At 43.3% G+C, this 24,742-nt stretch overlaps 1 protein-coding gene across 23 annotated transcripts in view; it reads right to left on the bottom strand.

Annotated features, from left to right (window-relative positions):
• The window catches only part of LOC110500191 (pleckstrin homology domain-containing family A member 5), a 162,427-nt gene that overhangs the window by 60,964 nt on the left and 76,721 nt on the right, over positions 1 to 24,742 (bottom strand). For 3 of the 23 annotated variants that reach the window (XM_036957569.2, XM_090214168.1, XM_036957566.2), the window contains exon 1: positions 8,324 to 8,513. The exons of the other annotated variants lie outside the window; for them this stretch is intronic. The gene's annotated coding sequence lies outside the window, so the exon portion shown is untranslated. Of the gene's footprint in view, positions 1 to 8,323; positions 8,514 to 24,742 lie in introns of those variants that run through there. 23 annotated transcript variants of the gene reach the window in all.

The raw sequence follows: 24,742 nt of genomic DNA, 5'->3' as shown, positions 1-24,742 counted from the left end.
GGGGGGTACCTAGTCAGTTGTACAACTGAATGCCTTCAACTGAAATGTGTCTTCCGCATTCAACCCAACCCCTCTAACAAGCCCCTGTGTGAGGACACTTTAGCTGAACCCTTCATCATACAGTACATAAGGCATACGCAACACTGTCATAGGGCCTACATAACCCTGACATAACAAGGTGTCAGGAGCAGGAGGAGCCCCATCAATCCTATGATGACAGCTAATCCATAAGACGTCAGAAACATTACAAAACACATTTAAAAATGTCAGACCATGTTTGTTCCCGTCTGTATGATTCCCTCTGCTCTAAATGCCAAGTGAAACGTTGCCTTGGTCAAACGGCTGTAACGCAGGCCAGGGCCGGCCCTTCTAAATGTCTTCATCCACAGTGGATGAATGACAAGTCTTCTGATGTGACCTTGTTGAAATGTGTGAATACGTCTCGGTGTTCGGTTCTGTACAGGCCCGGCATGGAGAGAACAATGTGTCCATATTCAGACCCTTGTCTCAGTATTCTGCTATTAAAAAGGCTGAGGGTCAGTCAACAATTGCTAATCCGCTCCCTGTAGAGCCCCCTGCCATTCACACTGCTCTCTCTGGCACCACTGGGTAACCTTTCAGAAAGGCCACAGAGACAGACATTCCTCATTTCCCTTGCACTCTCTCTATCCCTCTCGCCCGATGCGTCTCTCTCTGTCTATTCAACATTCTCTCGCTCTCACTGCATCCTGCTCTCTCTCTCTCAGCATTCAGAATAGCACTCGGACTCACCCATGACATGTATCGTACACCTTTCCTAAGGAGGAGAAAAGCTCTTTAAAAACGTCAGATACGGCCTCCACTGCACACAAACCAGGCTGCAGCAAACACGCACAACAAAACAACCTCTAACTAATCCACCTACATCACTGTAGAGTTTGGCTTTGGTTGGCAGTATTCTAAACAATAACAAGAAGCACTTCTAATTGCCATCAATCGGACGCCATCTTAATTGTCCTTGCTTTCACCCTTGTTAGCAGATCTATAAATAAACAGTCCTCCTACAGAAAGCTATCCTCTCTTCTGTTCCTCTATGTAATTGTGACATCTTCCATGGCAGTATGTACACTACATGACCAAAAGTATGTGGACACCTGCTCGTTGAACATTTCATTCCAAAATCATGTACATTAATATGGAGTTGGTCCCTCCTTCGCTGCTGCAACAGTCTCCACTCTTCTGGGAAGGCTTTCCACTAGTTGTTGGAACATTGCTGCAGGGACTTGCTTCCATTCAGCCACAAGAGCATTAATGAGGTCGAGCACTGATGTTGGGCAATTAGGCCTTGCTCACAGTTGGAGTTCCAAATAATCTGAATAGTGTTCAATGGGGTTGAGGTCAGCGCACTGTGCAAGTTCATCCACACCGATCTCAACAAACCATTTCTGTATGGACCTCGCTTTGTGCATGGGGGCATTGTCATGCTGAAACAGGAAAGGGCATTTCCCAAACTGTTGCCACAAAATTGTAAGCACAAAATTGTCTAGAATGTCATTGTATGCTGTAGCGTTAATATTTCCCTTCACTGGAACGAAGAGGCCTAGCACAGAACCATGACAAACAGCCCAGACCATTATTCCTCATCCACCAAACTTTACAGTTGCCACTTTGCATTCGGGCATGTAGCATTCTCCTTGCATCCACCAAACCCAGATTTATCTGTCAGACTACCAGATGGTGAAGTGCGATTCAGCACTCCAGAGAACGCGTTTCCACTGCACCAGAGTCCAAAACCGACTGTGGAACTCAAATCAAATCTTAATTGTCACATGCGCCGAATACAACAAGTGTAGACCTTACAGTGAAATGCTTACTTACAAGCCCCTAACCAACAACGCTTTGAGAAGTTAAGAAAAATAAGTGTTAAGTTAAAAAAAAATGAAAAAATAATGAAACGGCAGCAGTAAAATAACAATGTGGAGGCTATATACAGGGGGTACCAGTACAGAGTCAATGTGGGGGCTATATACAGGGGGTACCAGTACAGAGTCAATGTGGAGGCTATATACAGGGGGTACCGGTACAGAGTCAATGTGGGGGCTATATACAGGGGGTACCAGTACAGAGTCAATGTGGAGGCTATATACAGGGGGTACCGGTACAGAGTCAATGTGGAGGCTATATACAGGGGGTACCGGTACAGAGTCAATGTGGAGGCTATATACAGGGGGTACCGGTACAGAGACAATGTGGAGGCTATATACAGGGGGTACCGGTACAGAGTCAATGTGGAGGCTATATACAGGGGGTACCGGTACAGAGTCAATGTGGAGGCTATATACAGGGGGTACCGGTACAGAGACAATGTGGGGGCTATATACAGGGGGTACCGGTACAGAGTCAATGTGGAGGCCATATACAGGGGGTACCGGTACAGAGTCAATGTGGAGGCTATATACAGGGGGTACCAGTACAGAGTCAATGTGGAGGCTATATACAGGGGGTACCAGTACAGAGTCAATGTGGAGGCTATATACAGGGGGTACCGGTACAGAGTCAATGTGGAGGCTATATACAGGGGGTACCGGTACAGAGTCAATGTGGAGGCTATATACAGGGGGTACCGGTACAGAGTCAATGTGGAGGCTAAATACAGGGGGTACCAGTACAAAGACAATGTGGAGGCTATATACAGGGGGTACCGGTACAGAGTCAATGTGGAGGCTATATACAGGGGGTACCGGTACAGAGTCAATGTGGAGGCTATATACAGGGGGTACCGGTACAGAGTCAATGTGGAGGCTAAATACAGGGGGTACCAGTACAGAGACAATGTGGAGGCTATATACAGGGGGTACCGGTACAGAGTCAATGTGGAGGCTATATACAGGGGGTACCGGTACAGAGTCAATGTGGAGGCTAAATACAGGGGGTACCGGTACAGAGTCAATGTGGAGGCTATATACAGGGGGTACCAGTACAGAGTCAATGTGGGGGCTATATACAGGGGGTACCGGTACAGAGTCAATGTGGGGGCTATATACAGGGGGTACCGGTACAGAGTCAATGTGGAGGCTATATACAGGGGGTACCGGTACAGAGACAATGTGGAGGCTATATACAGGGGGTACCGGTACAGAGTCAATGTGGAGGCTATATACAGGGGGTACCGGTACAGAGTCAATGTGGAGGCTATATACAGGGGGTACCGGTACAGAGTCAATGTGGGGGCTATATACAGGGGGTACCGGTACAGAGTCAATGTGGAGGCTATATACAGGGGGTACCGGTACAGAGACAATTGAGGTAATATGTGCGGGGATACCAGTTAGTCGAGGCAATATGAACATGTAGGCAGAGTCAAAGTGACCATGCATAGACAGAAAGCAGCAGCGTAAAAGAGGCGTCTGAGTAGCCCTTTGATTAGATGTTCAGGAGTCTTATGGCTTGAGGGTAGAAGCTGTCAAGAAGCCTTTCAGACTGAGACTTGGCGCTCCGGTACCACCTGCAGTGCGGTAGCAGAGAGAACAGTTCATGACTAGGGTGGCTGGAGTCTTCGACAATTTCTAAGGCCCTCCTCTGACACCGCCTGGTATAGAGGTCCTGGATGGAAGGAAGCTTGGACCCAGTGATGTACTGGGCAGCACGCACCACCCTCTGTAGTGCCCCACGGTCGGAGGCCGAGCAGTTGCCATACCAGACAGTGATGCTCTCTATGGTGCAGCTGTAGAACCTTTTGAGGATCTGAGGACCCCTGCCAAATCTTTTCAGTCTCCTGAGGGGGAATACATTTTGTTGTGACCTCTTCACGAATGTCTTTTTGTGCTTGGACCTTGATAGTTTGTTGGTGAATTGGACACCAAGGAACTTGAAGCTCTCAACTTGCTCCACCACAGCCCTGTCAATGAGAATGGGGGCGTGCTCGGTCCTCCAATTAATGTAGTCCACATTCATCTCCTTTGTTTTGATCACGTGGAGGGAGAGGTTGCTATCCTGGCACCACACGGCTGTCTCGTCGTTGTCAGTGATCAGGCCTACCACTGTTGTGTCATCGGCAAATTTAATGATGGTGTTGGAGTCGTGATTGGCTGTGCAGTCATGAGTGAACAGGAAGTACAGGAGGGGACTGGGCACGCAACCGAGGGGCCCCCGTGTTGAGGATCAGCATGGCGGATGTGTTGTTACCTACCTTTACCACCTGGGGGTGGCAGTAAGTTCAGGATCCAGTTGCAGAGGGAGGTGTTTAGTCCCACGGTCCTTAGCTTAGTGATGAGCTTTGAGGGCACTATGGTGTTAAACGCTGAGCTGTAGTCAATGAACAGCATTCTCACATAGGTGTTCCTTTTGTCCAGGTGTGAAAGGGCAGGGTGGAGTGCAATAGAGATTGCATCATCTGTGGATCTGTTGGGGTGGTATGCTGTTGGGGTGGTATTCTGGGTTAGAGTCCTGCTCCTTGAACGCAGCAGCTCTACCCTTTAGCAACAGGTGTGGCTAAAATAGCCAAATTCACAAATTTGAAGGGGTGTCCACACACTATATATACAAAAGTATCTGTTAATGAGCCAACCCACTGTGCTGTGATGAGGTTCGGTGACAGTCTCTCCAACACAGAGAAGCCTTCTGTTAGACAAGTCAGTAACTGAAAACTCCGACAAGCACTTCAATTAAATTACAACTAGACATTGATGTAAGAATGACATCCCACTGCAATTACTCGAGAATGCCATACTCTACCACCATTGACAAAACACCTTGTATCATTTGAACTGAACATGAAGTGCACTAAAACAGCTAGGCTATTACTTACAGCAGCAGGGAGCACCTACTGTACAACAACAAGATCCAGGGTGAGCTACGCTAAGGCAGATAGCTAATACAAAGCTGATTCCCACTAGCTGCCCTCCACATCACCGACAACATGTTAAAACTCATGTCTTGAGAAGGGGAACAAGAACAAATATCCTTTGTGGCTCAATCAAAAAGTAATTCCTGCAAATAAAAGTCAGATTTAGGTTAAGAGTGAGAGCTTGGGCTGATAATACGGTACGTCGTGTGACAAGTCCAGGGCCAATGTTTACATACAGAATACATACCAGCTGATTTGATATAGGCTGCATCCCAAATGGCACTTATTCCCTATATAGTGCACTAGTTCTGACCAGAGCCCTGTATGGCAGTACTTTGACAAGTAAAATGAGACGGTGATGAAATGCAAACGGTGGCGAGGTGGAATTGAGCTACAGTGACAGTACAGGTGCTGAAACGGAGGCACAGTGAGACCCAACCCGTCGGTCAGGGGTAGAGGATGTCGGCTTCAATACCCTAATGACATATCTAGAACCAGACTACAAGATGCCATGTCGAGAAAAAAAAAAACGTGACGGCCCTGGTGGAGAAATTGTACAATGATTGCGCTTCAAGTACAAAGCGCGAGTTGTCAAACACCATTAGTGGTCTTAACAGATTGTTGGACATCTTTGAACACGCTGTTACACATCACTGAAACGAGCCCTCACGTTGATGGGAAGGGGGCCATGAAGTCCCATGTACTGACAACTGAGAACATGGAGGAGAGTCACACAAAAGAGAACCTAGAACGGCATTAATACCATCGTTGTTGAGTGGGTGGAGAGCAGCAGTAAGGTGAGCGCAGTCTGGTAGGTAGGCAGGACTCCGGTAGATTGAACTGCATTGCCCCCTAGCGGTCATACTCATTATGAATTCACGCAATTTTTTCGTTTAAACTATTATTTTTTTTTTTTTTACATTCATTACATCCCTAGTCTCCTGTGACAGTATGACAGACTTAAATTCTGGCCAGTGCACCAGCATGCAGCATTTGGTTCTAGGTTCCAGATTAGATATGACATATCAACAAGGTGGCGTTTAAAATAACATACATGGCAATTTCCCTTTCTAATCTGCAAATAACAGTCTGCGATACCCCATCCATACGAATAGATGATCATTATGATTACACTCAACCCATAGCCTAGCTACTGTAGGTACTGCAGCAGCATATGGACTCAGATTCACCTCAGAGAGCAGAAAATAACCCACAGTTACATATTAAATCATGCAGTCAGGAAAACAGCACTGCTCAAACTGACCCAAACAAGTCAAACTGCTGAGGTATTTCATCCTAAGGGCTCCTCTCCTGAGAGCGTTGCCAATAGTAACCCTGGCAGATGGCTGATGTTCATGAAGTTCTACAGCAGGGGGAATGAAATGCCAGGCTGTGAATGGTTCAGAACAACCTTATTTGATTTCCATGTCTAGATAGAAGGACAGTTCAAAAAAAGAGGGGAAAATAAAAGATATGAAAAACAGATGGCAGAAATATGAGGTCTGGATTGGGCCAGAGGGGGGGGGTGAGGGACTTCAGTCAGGGTCACCATGGAGAAAGGAGAATTAGAGTGCCACATGTTGCCCTCAGTCAGTCAGTCAGTCCATCCATCCATGGTCTTGTCAACCACTTTCAGTGTCTCCAATGGCACCTTGGTCCCTAATATAGTGCACTACTTTTGATCAGAACAGACATAAACATGTGTGGCAAAAGTCGTGCACTTACATGTAAAAGGGTGCCTGCCAGCTGGCTCCTCTTGTCCTTGGGATGAAGATGCTATGAGTCTTAGAGGGCTCTAATTTCTCAGACTTCTTCTCTTAAATTGGTAAACGTTGATCTATCGGGCATTAAATTAGGCGAACACATCCATTACTCCCAGTCTCTGTTTTAATCAGAAAACTATAGACCAGAAAGAAAACTATAAGGGCATTTAGTTCTGAGCTATACTGTACATTGTACTCTTTTTCATTTGGTCCGGTTGGTTTCACATTGCCAAATGTAAAACAAAATAAAATGCCTAAACAAAACCATGTGTTCATGAAAGTCATTTGTTAATTGGAGAAAAATGCTCATGTTAAATCCATTTATGATGACCAAGAAGCATAACTTGGGTCCCAATCGTCATATTACATTGGCTTTGGTATTCCAACAACATGCGGGAGGAAACAATAGCGCAATAGCCACTAACACAGGATGCGCTCTTAAATGCACTGCTACTCACAGTTGCAGTTGTTTGAGATAACAAGTTATGGTACTGTGTGCATTTCACCAAATGCTCCCAGTCCAATAAACTGCATGCCTCTGATTATTTTCCTGTGTTTGGTTCGGACTGCGTTCTCACCTGCAGCGAACCGCGCCATGGTAAAAATGGAATCGGACCGATACCACCCTTTTTGAGTGAACCACGGTGTGTTGTTCAGTGTGCTCCCGAGTGCAGATAGCGTGTCCACAACAGTCCAAACTAACGGACCTAAGGGTGAAAACAAGCTCTAAACTAATCTGGTATGAAAGCCCCCTAAAAGTCTACCTCCCTTTAATGAAAATGATAAGCCCACACACACAGAAAATGTCGGAACTCAAATTACGTGTATCCCCAAAAGGACACTGGCATAGTGAGACTGATAGCTGCTTAATAGAGTCTAGCCTAATTCCAAATGGTAGAAACAAAAACTCCCTGATTAATAGAGCAAAAAAACTCTGACAGAGGAGTCTAAAGGAGTAGGGAGACCCATCAACATGGACTCGGAGAGCTGACCAATGAGATGCATGGAGCTGGCTGACGGAAATAACATGGTCCCTGTGGCATCCCGGAACCACAGCTCGTTAATACAACTTTAATCTGATTCACAACGGGACGCTGGGAACAGCCGGACACCTTTAACGACTTTCTACTGTACACCACAGGAAAGAGAGGGATAACATGAGTCCAGAATGAGAAAGAGTAACACCAATTTGAAGGACAGAAAGAGAGAGACATATAGAGAACGACAGATAGAGACGAGAGGAGAACAGGAGAGGCTGAGTGACATCAGCTGTAGGATACAGTAAGCAAATTGAGCTGAATGCATGACACTAAATGCAACAAAATCAAAACAATAACTAATTTACAGACTGCATTTACAGTTTCACAATTTAACCCTGCCTTGTAAGCCTCATTGTAAGCTGTCTTAAGCCTACTGTCCTATAGGCATGGCTACACAACGCAGCAACGAACAGAGCACAGTATATCACAACAAATGGTCGAGTCCCATATATGGAAAAATCTGAGCACCAGTACTATTTTGAGCAGCGCATCCCGTGTGTACTACATAAAATATGCATAAGGTATGAAAACGCGTGGGCTACAGTGAAATGTAGCCTGTCATACCAACAAGGCATCACAGAACCGCACGCGTAAAATAGCAATGCCATTATTTCAATAGCCTATATAATAAACAAATCATATCTAAGCATGACTACAGAACATGACTAAATCATCTCCAAATTGTGTTTACTTACGAGAGGACGCCTGCGGTGGAAAAGCCAGTAAAACTGGTGAAATAAAAGCAGTCTTTCCAGATGCGGACTGGGTGAGAGCAGCCCACTTCAGTGACCGCTCACTCACTGGCGCGCTCTGTTAAATGCGCGCGCTCCCACTCGCCTTCTCTGTTAAATGCGCGCGCTCCCACTCGCCTTCTCTGTTAAATGCGCGCGCTCCCACTCGCCTGCTCTGTTAAATGCGCGCGCTCCCACTCGCCTGCTCTGTTAAATGCGCGCGCTCCCACTCGCCTGCTCTGTTAAATGCGCGCCGCCGACCGAGCTGGAATACATCTGCCGTGCGCTTATGACTTTGAAACCTGATTTATTCGTGCATTACATTGCGTTTCAGAGTTGACTCGTTCGAATAGGATGCCGTTTGGTTTGCAGTGCTTTTCAAAGCAGATGTGTCATCACGTGTGCGTGACTGCGGGTGGCGTGCAAAATACAGCAGACACACACGAGTTAACAGGCTCCTCTCAATGTAAACTATAGGCCTAATCGTTTACAGCTATATGAACATTACATGGGAACAAAATCACATCTAGTGCACGGTGTCTACTGAGGTCACATAATAAGGGAAGCCTACAGCCTGCTCCAAAGCTAGGTATATATAGATATATAATTAACTTAATGCTGGGACGTTCCTCTCCAAATCTAGGCCTAAATCATTAACTTAATGCTTGACGTTCCTCTAGACTCCCATTCAACATGTATTTATACCAGGCTATGATATGTGGTAGTAGAACAGTACACACGTGTGTAACTGGGTAACAAGAGCCTGGAGAGACCCTGAAGTTCAACCACAAGTCAGGGTTCTTTCTAATAGGAAGCAGACAATGGTTGTGGAGGGGCTAATCTGCTTCCCCCAGCTTAGTGCTGTTATTCAGGCCTGGAGGAGAGGAGGGGCAGTGGTGATGTGGAGGGGAGGAGAGGGGACGCCAGGCCACCATGGCTCCAGAGAGAGAGGACCATTTTAGTGTACGTGTGTGGGGAGGGGACAGGACTCCAGATTAAACCAGGCTCATCACTACATATCCTCTCCACACAGAAAGCTGTTTTGAACCCTGCTGGGGCTCCTCAATAGGTTTAAATAGCAGAGGAAAACAACCAACCTGGCATGGTTCAAAAACCAACTCGAATTGGTGCTACAACTAGAATTTCTCCCCTTTGTGGAAGCCAGGTGAATTGTAACAGCAATAGGCTGCATTCAAAACCAATCTCCCCCCATCCCATTTTCCCATAACATGGTGGAGATACAAGGGAAGGAGGGATGTGGGAGGATGAACAATACCCATTGGCAGTGAAGAGGTAAGATGAGGACAGGAGAATGGAAAAGTCCACTAGATCCGCCCTGCATCAACTGTCCAGGAAACAACAGAGGGCATGCGTGTGAAGTCTAAATCCATGGGTGCGTCCCAAACGGCACGCTATTTCCAATATAGTGCACTATTTTTGACCAGGGCAGATAGGGAGCCATTTGGAACGCAAACCATTTCAGTCAAATCCAGTGTGAGCCACAATATCAGCGAGCGAGAGCGAGAGCGAGAGAGAGAGAGGTTAAGGTTTTGAGAGCTGGCTAGCTGAGGAAAGCTGATGTTGTCAAATGGACCCAGGGAAGAGAGCTGCGGTGTTGGGCTCCATAGTGCATGTGAGCTCGTATTGGATAGACAAGGAACTCTCCTGTCCAAAAACTCTAAATCAACAGTAACTGTATTTGTTCATCCCCAGAGGTAGCGCCCACCGGATGTATGGTACTTGATTTGAAAAACGTCTCCGCAGTATTTTATCAAGTGAATGCCGACAGCTGAAACTCCGCAATCTCCTGCTCTCTCTCTGCTGATAAGTGAAACAAGCTTTTAAGCAGAATATTTTGGGACGCAGCCATCTGTATGCAGAGACCAAGTAAGCAGAGACCGACACACTTGCAAAAGTGCGCACGCACACACAAACAGACAGACAGGCGTAAGCACTCACCCACGCATGCGTGTGCACCCACCGTGACGGGGAGATGAAGGAGTGAATCAATGACAACTCAAGAGCCTATGGGCGTTGGAGCGTTGGAGATGAAGTGTGTGTTCTCCAGACCAGATGTGTGTGTGTATCATCATATCTAGGCTCTCTGGTCTCTGCTGCTGTGTGCCAGTCAGCAAGTGGTAAAGGAGACAGCGTTAACAAAGACCTCTTCCACCCTGCTGTCTTCTCTCCTCTCCCCACTATAACTGTCACAAAGAGATTACAGAAGTTTCCCTATAAAACCTAAAATAGTTACATAATTGGGCCGACCACATTTCCTGTTCCATTTTTAAGGCGCTGCGATAAACTGCAACGCTTTCGAAAAGTTCCAGAAAAAAAGTTGGACTTTAACTTATCTAATGTGATTTTGAGTTTGAGCCTGTAAAACCCGATGCCCTTAACCTTACTGCTAGTGTGTCCTGTAGGTCAGTGTTCCCCAACCCTTCTCCTCCAGTACCCCCAACAGTACACATGCTTATTGTACCCCCTGGACAAACACACCTGATTCAACTGGTCAACTAATCATCAAGCCCTTCATGAGCTGAATGAGGTGTGTTTGTCCAGGCCTACAACTAACCTGTGTACTGGAGGACCAGGGTTGGGAAACACTGCTGTAGGCAACCTGAATTCAGACTCTAGAGCAGAGCAGATACCGTATTTAACGAGGGAGGGACGGACAGACGGGTGGGCGAACGGACGGACAGAGACAGAGGAAGAGAGAGATGGGGAGGGAGGGAGACAGACAGACGGGGAGACAGACAGACAGGGAGACAGACAGAGAGAGAGAAGGGGAGACAGACAGAGAAAGAAACGGGGAGACAGACGGGGAGACAGACAGACGGACAGACAGAGAGATGGGGAGCCAGACAGACAGACGGGCAGACAGACGGATTGACAGATGGGGAGACAGACAGACGGGCAGACAGACAGACGGGGAGACAGACAGACGGGGAGACAGAGAGATGGGGAGCCAGAGAGACAGACGGGCAGACAGACGGATTGACAGATGGGGAGACAGACAGACGGGCAGACAGAGAGACGGGGAGACAGACAGACAGACAGACAGACAGAGATGGGGAGACAGACAGACAGAGACGGGGAGACAGACAGAGAGATGGGGAAACAGACAGACAGAGAGAGAGATGGGGAAATAGACAGACAGAGAGAGAGACGGGGAGACAGACAGACAGAGATGGGGAGACAGACAGGGAGACAGACAGGGAGACAGACGGAGACAGACGGGGAGAGAGACAGACAGAGACAGACAGAGAGAGAGATGGGGAGACAGAGAGACCGACAGAGAGATGGGGAGACAGACAGAGAGATGGGGAGAAAGACAGACAGACAGAGGAAGAGAGAGAGATGGGGAGACAGACAGACAGAGGAAGAGACACAGATGGGGAGACAGACAGGGAGACAGACAGGGAGACAGACAGGGAGATGGGGAGAGAGACAGAGAGATGGGGAAACAGACAGGGAGACAGACGGGGAGACAGACAGACAGATGGGGAAACAGACAGACAGACAGAGAGACGGGGAGAAAGACAAGGAGACAAACAGACAGATGGAGAAACAGACAGACAGACAAAGAGACGGGGAGAAAGACAGACAGACAGAGAGACGGGGAGACAGACAGACAGCGAGAGAGACGGGGAGACAGACAGACAGCGAGAGAGACGGGGAGACAGACAAGACAGCGAGAGAGACGGGGACGGGGAGACAGGGAGACAAACAGACAGATGGAGAAACAGACAGAGAGACTGGGGGGCAGACAGACAGAGAGCGAGATGGGGAGACAGAGAGACGGAGAGACAGACAGACGGGGAGACAGACAGACAGACAGACAGACGGGGAGACAGACAGACGGGGAGACAGACAGACGGGGAGACAGACAGAGACGGGGAAACAAACAGAGAGACTGGGGGGAAGACAGACAGGGAGAGAGATGGGGAGACAGACAGAGAGACTGCGGGGCAGACAGACAGAGAGAGAGATGGGGAAACAGACAGAGAGACTGGGGGGCAGACAGACAGAGAGACTGGGGGGAAGACAGACAGGGAGAGAGATGGGGAGACAGACAGAGAGACTGCGGGGCAGACAGACGGAGAGAGATGGGGAGACAGAGAGGTGGGGAAACAGACAGAGAGACTGGGGGGCAGACAGACAGAGAGAGAGATGGGGAAACAGACAGAGAGACTGAGGGGCAGACAGAGAGAGAGATGGGGAAACAGAGAGATACTGGGGGGCAGACAGACAGGGAGAAGAGAGATGGGGAGAGAGACAGACAGAGAGATGGGGAGACAGAGAGACTGAGGGGCATACAGAAAGAGAGATGGGGAGACCGAGAGAGAGATGGGGAGACCGAGAGAGAGATGGGGAGACAGAGAGAGAGACAGGGAGACAGACAGACAGAGAGAGACGGGGAGACAGACAGACAGAGAGAGACGGGGAGACAGACAGAGAGAGACAGGGAGACAGACAGACAGAGGGAGACAGAGAGAGAGACTGGGGGGCATACAGAGAGAGAGACTGGGGGGCATACAGAGAGAGAGACTGGGGGGCATACAGAGAGAGAGACTGGGGGGCATACAGAGAGAGACGGGGAGACAGAGAGAGACGGGGAGACCGAGAGAGAGACGGGGAGACCGAGAGAGAGACGGGGAGACCGAGAGAGAGACGGGGAGACCGACAGACAGACTGGGAGACCGACAGACAGACGGGGAGACTGGGGGGCATACAGAGAGAGAGACTGGGGGGCATACAGAGAGAGAGACTGGGGGGCATACAGAGAGAGAGACCGAGAGAGAGACGGGGAGACCGAGAGAGAGACGGGGAGACCGAGAGACAGACAGACGGGGAGACCGAGAGGCAGGCAGGCAAATGGTCCCAAATGGTACCCTATTTAGTTCACTACTTTTGACCTGAGCCCTATGCTGGTCCTGGTCACAATGAGTGCACTGTTGAGAATAGTGTGCCATTTGGGCACACAGGGAGTTACTCTCCTGTCATAGTGATACTTACTAGGGCATTTTAACAGGCTTGTAGAGGAGTGGAGAGGGCAACAACACAAGGGTCCGTCACTGAAACATGCACCCTGCTTGTTACCCTCAGACAGAGGTCTTTAATGAAGCCATTATAAACAGTATGTTCATTAGAGGACTAGCATTAGCAGCAGGGGTAAACACTGATAGGCAATGGCTGAGTTACGGTAAAGGGCTTGCGAGGAGAGGCTGTATGAGGTTGATAAGATACACCCCCCCCCCCCCGCGTGCACACACACTCACACACGTCAGACTACTCTGCTCTTCACAAACATGGCTGGCCTGTTTGGTCACATGTTTGAGGCAGGTTGCCGGGGCAACAGGTGAGAGCAGGTCCACAGTGCAGCAGTGTGACATTTACTGTGTCCTTCAGCAGAGGGAGGGAGGAGAGAAAGAGGAAAGAGAGGAAGTAGGGCTGGCTTGGGAGGATGGTTGACGTAAGAGGGGAGGGAGTGGAGGAGAAGATGGGGAAGCGGGGGGGATGGATTGAGGGATGGAGGAGAGGAAAGGATGGGGGAGACCATAAGACGATCGAGGGTGGCAGGTGGGTGGATGGAGGGAGGAGAGGAGAGGAAGGAGAGCAGGCAGGCAGGGTTGGCTGTTCTGCTCCACTGGAGCCTAGCAGTGGATGTGGTAGTCAGACAAAAAGAGAGAGAGATAGAAGGGGGGCGAGAGAGAGAGAGAGAGAAGGAGAAAGAAAGTTGGAGGGAGAAAGCAGTTTTTTTTCTGCATTATAAAGGTGTTTAGGTAGTGGGCGTGGAAAGAGGCAATGGGTGGATCGTAGAGACAATTTGAGGCCTCCATCTTTGAGGTGTAGAGAAATGTTTAATATTTCAGCCAATTACCTGCAATTCTATACATTTGTCCATGGAGCTGAGAGGAATTGTTTGTTTTAAATCTAATTACCTGCAATTCTATACATTTGTCCATGGAGCTGAGAGGAATTGTTTGTTTTAAATCTAATTACCTGCAATTCTATACATTTGTCCATGGAGCTGAGAGGAATTGTTTGTTTTAAATCTAATTACCTGCAATTCTATACATTTGTCCATGGAGCTGAGAGGAATTGTTTGTTTTAAATCTAATTACCTGCAATTCTATACATTTGTCCATGGAGCTGAGAGGAATTGTTTGTTTTAAATCTAATTACCTGCAATTCTATACATTTGTCCATGGAGCTGAGAGGAATTGTTTGTTTTAAATCTAATTACCTGCAATTCTATACATTTGTCCATGGAGCTGAGAGGAATTGTTTGTTTTAAATCTAATTACCTGCAATTCTATGCATTTTGACATGGCTAATGCTGTGTTCTTTTGCTCAAACATAATAAAATCAATACAACTCAATTATTTTTGGTCATGCATACATGCATGCATGCATACATACATACATACATACATACATACATACATACATACATACATACTAGAGGTCGACCGATTAATCGGAATGGCCGATTAATTAGGGCCGATTTCAAGTTTTCATAACAAATCGGAAATGGTTAATTTTGGATGCCGATTTTGCATTTTTTTTTTTTACACCTTTATTTAATCTTTATTTAACTAGGCAAGTCAGTTAAGAACACATTCTTATTTTAAATGACGGCCTAGGAAAGGTGGGTTAATTGCCTGTTCAGGGGCAGAACGACAGATTTTTACCTTGTCAGCTCAGGGATTCAATCTTGCAACCTTTCAGTTACTAGTCCAACGCTCTAACCACCTGCCTCACGAGGAGCCCGCCTGTTATGCAAATGCAGTAAGAAGCCATTGCGCATTCGCGAAAAAGGACTATCGTTGCTCCAACGTGTACCTAACCATAGACATCAATGCCTTTCTTAAAATCAATACACAGAAGTATATATTTTTAAACCTTCATATTTAGCTAAAAGAAATCCAGGTTAGCAGGCAATATTAACCAGGTGAAATTGTGTCACTTCTCTTGCGTTCATTGCACGCAGAGTCAGTGTAAATGCAACAGTTTGGGCCGCCTGGCTCATTGCGAACTAATTTGCCAGAAATGTATGTAATTATGACATAACATTGAAGGTTGTGCAATGTAACAAGAATATTTAGACTGATGGATGCCACCCGTTAGATAAAATACGGAACGGTTCCGTATTTCACTGAAAGAATAAATGTTTTGTTTTCGAGATGATCGTTTCCGGATTCGACCATATTAATGACCAAAGGCTCGTATTTCTGTGTGTTATTATGGTATAATTAAGTCTATGATTTGATAGAGCAGTCTGACTGAGCGATGGTGGGCAGCAGCAGGCTCACAAGCATTCATTCAAACAGCACATTTATGCGTTTTGCCAGCAGCTCTGCTGTTTATGAATTCAAGCCTATCAACTCCCGAGATTAGGCTGGTGTAACAATGTGATGTGAAATGGCTAGCTAGTTAGCGGGGTGCGCACTAATAGCATTTCAAACGTCACTCGCTCTGAGACTTGGAGTAGTTGTTCCCCTTGCTCTGCATGGGTAACGCTGCTTTGAGGGTGGCTGTTGTCGATGTGTTCCTGGTTCGAGCCCAGGTAGGAGCGAGGAGAGGGACGGAAGCTATACTGTTACACTGGCAATACTAAAGTGCCTATAAGAACATCCAATAGTCAAAGATATATGAAATACAAATGGTATAGAGAAATCGTCCAATAATTCCTATAATAACTACAACCTAAAACTTCTTACCTGGGAATATTGAAGACTCAGGTTAAAAGGAACCACCAGCTTTCAGCTTTCTTACATGGCACATATTGCATTTTAACTTTCTTCTCCAACACTTTGTTTTTGCATTATTTAAACCAAATTGAACATGTTTCATTATTTATTTGAGGCTAAAAAGATTTTTATTGATGTATTATATTAAGTTAAAATAAATGTTCATTCAGTATTGTTGTAATTGTCATTCTTAAAAATACATTTTAAAAATAGGCCGATTAATCGGTATCGGCTTTTTTTGTCCTCCAATAATCGGTATTGAAAAATCATAAATCGGTCAACCTCTAATAAATAAATACACACACACACACACACACACACACACACACACACACACACACACACACACACACACACACACACACACACACACACACACACATCCATTATCTCTTCTACATACTTTATAACTGGTTTTAGTTGTTTAACCTCTTAGAGCTCTAGGGGCGCTATTTCATTTTTGGATAAAAAACGTTCCCGTTTTAAGCGCTTATTTTGTCACGAAAGGATGCTCGACTATGCATATTCTTGACAGTTTTGGAAAGAAAACACTCTGAAGTTTCAGAATCTGCAAAGATTTTGTCTGTAAGTGCCCCAGAACTCATTCTACAGGCGAAACCAAGATGATGCATCACCCAGGAATTAGCAGAATTTCTGAAGCTCTGTTTTCCATTCTCTCCTTATATGGCTGTGATTGCGCAAGGAATGAGCCTACACTTTCTGTCGTTCGCCCAAGGTCTTAGCAGCATTGTGACGTATTTGTAGGCATATCATTGGAAGACTGGCCATAAGAGACTACATTTTCCAGAGGTCCGCCCGGTGTCCTTTGTCTAAATTTGTGCGTAATCTTCAGGTGCGGTCATTTTCTCCTGGGATTCAGGAGAGAAAGCATGTGTCCAAGAACGATGTATCAATGAAGAGATATGTGAAAAACACCTTGAGGCTTGATTCTAAAAAACGTTTGCCATGTTTTCAGTCGATATTATGGAGTTAATTTGGAAAAAAGTTTGCGTTTTGAGGACTGAATTTATGGATTTTTTTTGGTAGCCAAATGTGATGTATAAAACGGAGCTATTTCTAATACACAAGGAATCTTTTTGGAAAAACTGAGCATCTGCTATCTAACTGAGAGTATCCTCATTGAAAACATCAGAAGTTCTTCAAAGGTAAATGATTTTATTTGAAGGCTTTTATGTTTTTGTTAATGTTGCGTGCTGGATGCTAACGCTAATGCTAACGCTAAATGCTAACGCGAAATGCTAACTCTAGCTAGCTACTTTTACACAAATGATTGTTTTCCTATGGTTGAGAAGCATATTTTGAAAATCTGAGATGACAGTGTTGTTTACAAAAGGCTAAGCTTGAGAGATGGCATATTTATTTCATTTCATTTGCGATTTTCATAAATAGTTAACGTTGTGTTATGCTAATGAGCTTGCTGATAGATTTACACAATCCTGGATACAGGGGTTTTTTCATAGCTAAACGTGACGCAGAAAACGGAGCGATTTGTCCTAAACAAATAATCTTTCAGGAAAAACTGAACATTTGCTATCTGAGAGTCTCCTCATTGAAAACATCTGAAGTTCTTCAAAGGTAAATGATTTTTTTGAATGCTTTTCTGTTTTTTTGTGTAAATGTTGCCAGCTGAATGCTAATGCTAAATGCTACGTTAGCCATCAATACTGTTACACAAATGCTTGTTTTGCAATGGTTGAGAAGCATATTTTGAAAATCTGAGATGACAGTGTTGTTAACAAAAGGCTAAGCTTGAGAGATGGCATATTTATTTCATTTCATTTGCGATTTTCATGAATAGTTAACGTTGCGTTATGGTAATGAGCTTGAGTCTGTATTCACGAACCCGGATCCGGGATGGGGAGATCAGAAAGGTTAAGTTTACACTGAAAAAGTTTTCAATCCCGAAATGTACACTGCTGTTAAAAACCGCCCAAGGATTTCAATAGCAGGAAAATCCCTGGAAACAGAGGGGGGTTGGAGGGAAGGAGAGAGAAAGCCATAGGTCCTCAATGCCACCAGTGTCACAAAAGCACAACACAGTGTAGCTGAACCGAGACCCAACATGTCCATAAGAGTTATTGTCATACACCCTCTCAGCCAGGGCCTGCATGGGGTATTGCATCCCCATTCATAAGCTGCACTGGGAGGGGACAGAAAGACTAAGACGTGCAGTAAAATGACACCATATGTTTAAGACTTGCACCAAAACGCTCTCAGTGTGACCAGTGGCATATTTCAAATAAAATAAATACATTTAGTAGACTTCACTGATGACTAGTCCATATGTGCTGAAACACACCCAAAGGAACACTGAGTCGAAACAGCCATTTCTTTCAGAATATCGTTACTGAAACTCTAAGCAAACACTTCCAGAATAAAGCAGGACTTTTCTTCTCACTGTCTCCAACGGTACATTTTAGTGTGAATAATTCATTAAGGACTTCACTGGTAATGCAAACATCAACAGTGGGTCTCCCAGGACTAAACAAAATGACACATTAATATTTGATACAGACCTCAAAATAACAGCAGAGACAGCATAATGTTTGTACGAGGAAGGGAGGGGATATGATACACTGTAAAAGGGCTTTGAACATGTCAATACCATGGGTCTCCACTTCCTCTTGGTCACTCTGTGATATAACTTCCTGTTTCCTGTCAGAGTGGGCATCCAGGTGTAGGTAGAGAGAGACAGCTGAGTGGGCTGGCATGAGGCAGGAGGACAGTGTGCTAGCTAGAGTACAGCATGAATCATAACATTGTGATGACTAGGGTTGTTCCATCCCCATTCTATAGGCTGGGGTATAGTTTGTTATACGTCTACAGTTCTATCAGTCACACTTGAGCTCATTGATGGGATGTACGGGTAACTGCCAAAATAAAAGGAAACACTTGAGTAAATGAGGGATACAAAACATATTGAAAGCAGGTGCTTCCTGTTAATTAAGCAATTATCATCCCACCATGCTTAGAGTCATGTATTAAAAATGCCCAGTTGACCATTACCTTGGCTTAAATACCTAGAAGAGATCTCAGTGACCTTTAAAGAGGAGTCTCATAAAGAGCTCTGTGTGTGTGGTGTGTGTGTGTGTGTGTGTGTGTGTGTGTGTGTAAGAATGGTGTTGCATCCCACCAACAGAATTCCAGACGCTTGTAGAATCTATGCCAAGGCACATTGAAGCTGTTCTGGCTCGTGGTGCCCCAATGTCATAGAAGACACTTTGTTGGTGTTTCCTTTATTTTGGCAGTTACCTGTATATGGATGTTGTTAATGTGCCAAACATGGCTGGGAATGGCAAGCACGACATGTTGGTCTGCTACAGATGCACCTGCCATACTGTAGAAGGCCATGAGAAGACGGGATCGTTTGAATGCAGTATTTCTGTAGTGAAACTGGGGCACGGAACGGTTGTGTGTCTAGTCTACTAACCACCATATACAGAGGTGCACAGACAGAGAGAGATTTACCTCAGATTACACAGACCCACAAAGAATTCGAAAACAAATCCAATTTTGATATACTCCCATATCTACTGGGTGAAATACCACAGTGTACCATCACAGCAGCAATGTTTGTGACCTGGTGCCACAAGAAAAGGGCAACCAGTGAAGAAGAAACACCATTGTAAATACAACCCATATTTATGTTAATTACTTTCCTTTTTGTACTTTAACTATTTGCATCATTACAACACTGTATATATACATACAACAAACACTGTATATATACATACGACATACAACAAACACTGTATATAGACATACGACATACAACACTGTATATAGACATACGACATACAACACTGTATATATACATACAAACACTGTATATATACATACATACAACATACAACAAACACTGTATATATACATACGACACTGTATATAGACATACAACACTGTATATAGACATACGACATACAACAAACACTGTATATATACATACAACAAACACTATATATATACATACAACACTGTATATATACATACAAACACTGTATATATACATACATACGACATACAACACTGTATATATACATACGACATACAACAAACACTGTATATATACATACAACAAACACTGTATATATACATACAACACTGTATATATACATACGACATACAACACTGTATATATACATACAACAAACACTGTATATATACATACGACATACAACAAACACTGTATATATACATACAACAAAAACTGTATATATACATACGACATACAACAAACACTGTATATATACATACGACATACAACAAACACTGTATATATACATACGACATACAACACTGTATATATACATACAACAAACACTGTATATATACATACGACATACAACAAACACTGTATATATACATACAACAAACACTGTATATATACATACAACACTGTATATATACATACAAACACTGTATATATACATACGACATACAACACTGTATATATACATACAACAAACACTGTATATATACATACGACATACAACAAACACTGTATATAGACATACAACAAACACTGTATATATACATACAACACTGTATATATACATACAAACACTGTATATATACATACGACATACAACACTGTATATATACATACAACAAACACTGTATATATACATACAACACTGTATATATACATACAAACACTGTATATATACATATGACATACAACACTGTATATATACATACAACAAACACTGTATATATACATACGACATACAACAAACACTGTATATAGACATACGACACTGTATATATACATACAACAAACACTGTATATATACATACGACATACAACAAACACTGTATATAGACATACGACATACAACACTGTATATATATACATACAACAAACACTGTATATATACATACGACATACAACAAACACTGTATATAGACATACGACATACAACACTGTATATATACATACAACAAACACTGTATATATACACATACGACATACAACAAACACTGTATATAGACATACAACACTGTATATATACATACAACAAACACTGTATATATACATACGACATACAACAAACACTGTATATAGACATACAACACTGTATATAGACATACAACACTGTATATAGACATACAACAAACACTGTATATAGACATACAACACTGTATATAGACATACAACACTGTATATATACATACAACACTGTATATACACATACGACATACGACACTGTATATAGACATACAACATACGACACTGTTTAGACATACAACACTGTATATAGACATACAACAAACACTGTATATACACATACGACACTGTATATAGACATACAACATACGACACTGTTTATAGACATACAACACTGTATATAGACATACAACAAACACTGTATATAGACATACAACACTGTATATAGACATACGACATGCAACACTGTATATAGACATGCAACACTGTATATAGACATACAACACTGTATATAGACATACGACATACAACACTGTATATAGACATACGACACTGTATATAGACATACAACACTGTATATAGACATACAACACTGTATATAGACATACGACATACAACACTGTATATAGACATACAACACTGTATATATACATACGACACTGTATATAGACATACGACACTGTATATAGACATACGACACTGTATATAGACATACAACACTGTATATAGACATACGACACTGTATATAGACATACAACACTGTATATAGACATACAACACTGTATATAGACATACGACACTGTATATAGACATACAACACTGTATATAGACATACAACACTGTACATAGACATACGACATACAACACTGTATATAGACATACAACACTGTATATAGACATACGACACTGTATATAGACATACAACACTGTATATAGACATACAACACTGTATATAGACATACGACACTGTATATAGACATACAACACTGTATATAGACATACAACACTGTACATAGACATACGACATACAACACTGTATATAGACATACAACACTGTATATATACATACAACACTGTATATATACATACATACAACATACAACAAACACTGTATATATACATACAACACTGTATATAGACATACAACACTGTATATAGACATACAACACTGTATATAGACATACAACACTGTATATAGACATACGACACTGAATATAGACATACGACACTGTATATAGACATACAACACTGTATATAGACATACAACACTGTATATAGACATACAACACTGAATATAGACATACGACACTGTATATAGACATACAACACTGTATATAGACATACGACACTGAATATAGACATACGACACTGTATATAGACATACAACACTGTATATATACATACATACAACACTGTATATATACATACATACAACACTGTATATAGACATACAACACTGTATATAGACATACAACACTGTATATAGACATACAACACTGTATATAGACATACGACACTGTATATAGACATACGACATACAACACTGTATATAGACATACAACACTGTATATAGACATACGACACTGTATATAGACATACGACACTGTATATATACATACGACACTGTATATATACATACGACACTGTATATATACATACGACACTGTATATATACATACATACATACATACAACACTGTGTATAGACATACAACACTGTATATATACATACGACACTGTATATATACATACATACATACATACAACACTGTATATAGACATACGACACTGTATATAGACATACGACACTGTATATAGACATACGACATACAACACTGTATATATACACATACGACACTGTATATATACATACGACACTGTATATATACATACGACACTGTATATATACATACAACACTGTATATAGACATACAACACTGTATATATACATACATACAACACTGTGTATAGACATACAACACTGTATATAGACATACGACACTGTATATAGACATACGACACCGTATATATACATACGACATACAACACTGTATATATACATACAACACTGTATATAGACATACAACACTGTATATATACATACAACACTGTGTATAGACATACAACACTGTATATAGACATACAACACTGTATATATACATACAACACTGTGTATAGACATACGACACTGTATATAGACATACAACACTGTATATATACACATACAACACTGTATATAGACATACAACACTGTGTATAGACATACAACTTTTCTTTATTCTTTCGTGAGCAATGTTTTCTGTTCATTTTTTGTTATTTCACTTTTGTTTAATACAGTGCCTTGTCTTCCAACAAGACAATGAACCAAAACATAAAGCAAAATCTACAATGGAATGGTTAAAAAATAATCATATCCAGGTGTTAGAATGGCCAAGTCAAAGTCCAGACCTGAATCCAATCGAGAATCTGTGGAAAGAACTGAAAACTGCTGTTCACAAATGCTCTCCATCAAACCTCACTGAGCTCGAGCTGTTTTGCAAGGAGGAATGGGAAAAAATGTCAGTCTCTCGATGTGCAAAACTGATAGAGACATACCCCAAGCGACTTACAGCTGTAATCGCAGCAAAAGGTGGCGCTACAAAGTATTAACTTAAGGGGGCTGAATAATTTTGCACGCCCAATTTTTCAGTTTTTGATTTATTAAAAAAGTTTGAAATATCCAATAAATGTCGTTCCACTTCATGATTGTGTCCCACTTGTTGTTGATTCTTCACAAAAAAAATAGTTTTATATCTTTATGTTTGAAGCCTGAAATGTAGCAAAAGGTCGCAAAGGGGGCCGAATACTTTCGCAAGGCACTGTATCTATTTCACTTGTTTTGGCAATGTTAATAATAATAATAATAATAATAATAATATTAATAATAAATGTTTCCCATGCCAATAAAGCCCTTAAATTAAATTAGAGAGAGAGAGAGAGGGAGAGAGAAACAGGCAGAAGTTTACAGAGAGGGAATGAAATATGGAAACCAGTGGGCAGATAGCTGCCTTTCTCTCTCTCCCTCCATCTCTCCTCTCCTACGCAGTGTGATGGCATACATCCCTCTCTCTACCTGGCAGTGTGAGTCTTGCTGTATAATTCACAAACAGCAGCCAGGTCACTAATTTTACTCTCTGTAGCAGAGTAGATATGTCAGGTTGTAGTCGTGTTCATAGTATCCACAAGCAGCCTGTGTGTGTGTGTGTGTGTGTGTGTGTGTGTGTGTGTGTGTGTGTGTGTGTGTGTGTGTGTGTGTGTGTGTGTGTGTGTGTGTGTGTGTCTTTGTCCTGGATGTGTGTGGATAAATGACAGCGAGAGAGAAGAGTGGCGTGGTTGGGTCAGGGTGAGAGAGAGCCACATCCACCATCATTACACAGACATTTTATGTCACTGGAAGGGAGAGAGGCTCTAATCAAACCTCAATCACTAATACCTGGAAGAGCATGTATGCTCCGCTGGGCTGGCTTTCCCCACTAATGTGAACTCATTAGGCGCACACGTGTGCGTGCAAGTGTGTGTGTGTGTGTGTGTGTGTGTGTATAGCCTCTAAAGTTCCAGCCTCTCGGTGTCCCCTGAGAGTTGTCTCTCAGACGAGGCAGAAGAGAGGATGTTGCTGTCA

The sequence above is a fragment of the Oncorhynchus mykiss genome, chromosome 21 (genome assembly GCF_057628025.1).
Source record: "Oncorhynchus mykiss isolate SJ-2025 chromosome 21, ASM5762802v1, whole genome shotgun sequence".
Taxonomy (NCBI): Eukaryota; Metazoa; Chordata; class Actinopteri; order Salmoniformes; family Salmonidae; genus Oncorhynchus; species Oncorhynchus mykiss.
The sequence above is the reverse complement of the archived record's forward strand: the minus strand, read 5'-3'. Positions and strand labels throughout refer to the sequence as shown.